The sequence below is a fragment of the Arachis hypogaea genome, chromosome 18 (assembly GCF_003086295.3).
Source record: "Arachis hypogaea cultivar Tifrunner chromosome 18, arahy.Tifrunner.gnm2.J5K5, whole genome shotgun sequence".
NCBI lineage: Eukaryota > Viridiplantae > Streptophyta > Magnoliopsida > Fabales > Fabaceae > Arachis > Arachis hypogaea.
The window spans coordinates 107,950,691-107,953,052 of record NC_092053.1 but is presented as its reverse complement, the minus strand read 5'-3'; the positions used below and the strand labels follow the sequence as shown (position 1 = coordinate 107,953,052).

At 37.5% G+C, this 2,362-nt stretch overlaps 1 non-coding gene across 1 annotated transcript; it reads left to right on the top strand.

Moving 5' to 3' along the window:
- Positions 1-1,105: 1,105 nt before the first annotated feature.
- On the top strand, positions 1,106-1,213 carry LOC112774746 (small nucleolar RNA R71). The gene has a single exon (XR_003189209.1). It is a non-coding gene; the product is annotated as a small nucleolar RNA R71 (small nucleolar RNA).
- Positions 1,214-2,362: the final 1,149 nt, after the last annotated feature.

The following is a 2,362-nucleotide window of genomic DNA, read 5'->3' as shown; positions in this document are numbered from 1 at the left end:
TCTGAGGCAATGTCAGTTGATCCAGGTCACTTAGTTCATTGATGAACAAGGGAGGTTCAACTTCCCAAGTATCAATGCCAAATAATTTGGCATTTAGCTTCATGATTGCACCAAGGAACTTGGCAGTTTGCTCTTCAGTAACATCCTCATTCTCTTCAGAAGAGGAATACTCATCAGAGCTCATGAAGGGTATAAGGAGGTTCAATGGAATCTCTATGGTCTCTAGATGAGCCTCAGAGTCCTTTGGTTCCTCAGAGGGAAGCTCCTTATTAGTCACTGGGCATCCCAGGAGGTCTTTCTCCTTGGGATTTACGTCCTCCTCTCCTTCCCTTACAGGTTCGGCCATGGTGCTTATGTCAATGGCCTTGCACTCTCCTTTTGGATTCTCTTCTGTATTGCTTGGGAGAGTACTGGGAGGGATTTCAGTGATCCTTTTACTCAGCTGGCCCACTTGTGCTTCCAAATTTCTAATGGAAGACCTTGTTTCATTCATGAAACTCACAGTGGCCTTGGATAGATCAGAGACTAAGTTTGCCAGATTAGAAGTATTTTGTTCAGAGTTCTCTGTCTGTTGCTGAGTGGATGATGGAAAAGGTTTATTATTGTTAAACCTGTTTCTTCCACCATTATTAAAGCCTTGTTGAGGCTTTTGATCCTTCCATGAGAAATTTGGATGATTTCTCCATGATGAGTTATAGGTGTTTCCATAAGGTTCACCTAAGTAATTCACCTCTGCTATTGCAGGGTTCTCAGGATCATAAGCTTCTTCTTCATAAGAAGCCTCTTGAGTACTGTTGGATGCAGCTTGCATTCCATTCAGACTCTGAGAAATCATGTTGACTTGCTGAGTCAATACTTTGTTCTGAGCCAATATGGCATTCAGAGTGCCAATCTCAAGAACTCCCTTCTTTATAGGCGTCCCATTATTCACAGGATTCCTTTCAGAAGTGTACATGAACTGGTTATTTGCAACCATGTCAATGAGTTCTTGAGCTTCTGCAGGCGTTTTCTTTAGGTGAATGGATCCACCTGCAGAAGTATCCAATGACATCTTTGATAACTCAGATAAACCATCATAGAATATATCTAGGATGGTCCATTCTGAAAGCATGTCAGAAGGACACTTTTTGGTCAGTCCTTTGTATCTCTCCCAAGCTTCATAGAGGGATTCACCTTCTTTCTGTCTGAAGGTTTGAACATCCACTCTAAGCTTGCTCAGCTTTTGAGGAGGAAAGAACTTGGCTAGGAAAGCCTTGACCAGCTTATCCCAAGAGTTCAGGCTATCCTTAGGTTGAGAGTCCAACCATATTCTAGCTCTGTCTCTTACAGCAAATGGGAAAAGCATGAGCCTGTAGACTTCAGGATCTACTCCATTAGTCTTAACAGTATCACATATCTGCAAGAATTCAGTTAAGAACTGAAAAGGATCTTCAGATGGAAGTCCATGAAACTTGCAGTTCTGCTGCATCAGAGAAACTAATTGAGGTTTTAGCTCAAAGTTGTTTGCTCCAATGGCAGGAATGGAGATGCTTCTTCCATGTAAATTGGAATTAGGTGCAGTAAAGTCACCAAGCATCCTCCTTGTATTATTATTATTTTCGGCTGCCATCTCCTCTTCCTGTTCAAAAATTTCTGAAAGGTTATCTCTGGATTGTTGTAATTTAGCTTTTCTTAATTTTCTCTTTAGAGTCCTTTCAGGTTCTGGATCTGCTTCAACAAGAATGTTCTTGTCCTTGCTCCTGCTCATATGACAAAGAAGAGGGCACAGAAAAATAATAATAATAGAGATCCTTTATACCACAGTATAGGGATCCCTTTGTGAGTGGGAGAAAAGAGGGAGACAAAGAATGTAATGTAATGGAAGAAACACAACTGTGAGGAGGGTATAGATGTGAGATGAGATGTTAGTAGATGAATAAATAAATAGAATAAGATGGGAGAGGGAGAATTTTCGAAAATAATTTTTGAAAAAGGGTTAGTGATTTTCGAAAATAGTTTTTGAAAAAGGTTAGTAATTTTCGAAAAATTTTGAAATCAAAAATAAAAATAATTAGTTAATTAAAAAGAAATTTTTGAAAAAGAGGGAAGATATTTTTGAAAATTAGAGAGAGAGTTAGTTAGGTAGTTTTGAAAAAGTTAAGAAACAAACAAAAAGTTAGTTAGTTAGTTGAAACAAATTTTGAAAAGATAAGAAGTTAGGAAGTTAGAAATGATATTTTGAAATCATATTTTTTAAAAAGATAAGATGAGAAGATATTTTTGAAAAGATATGATAGAAATTAGTTTTTGAAAAAGATTTGATTTTTAAAATCACAATTAATGACTTGATTCATACGAAATCACAAGATATGATTCTAGAACT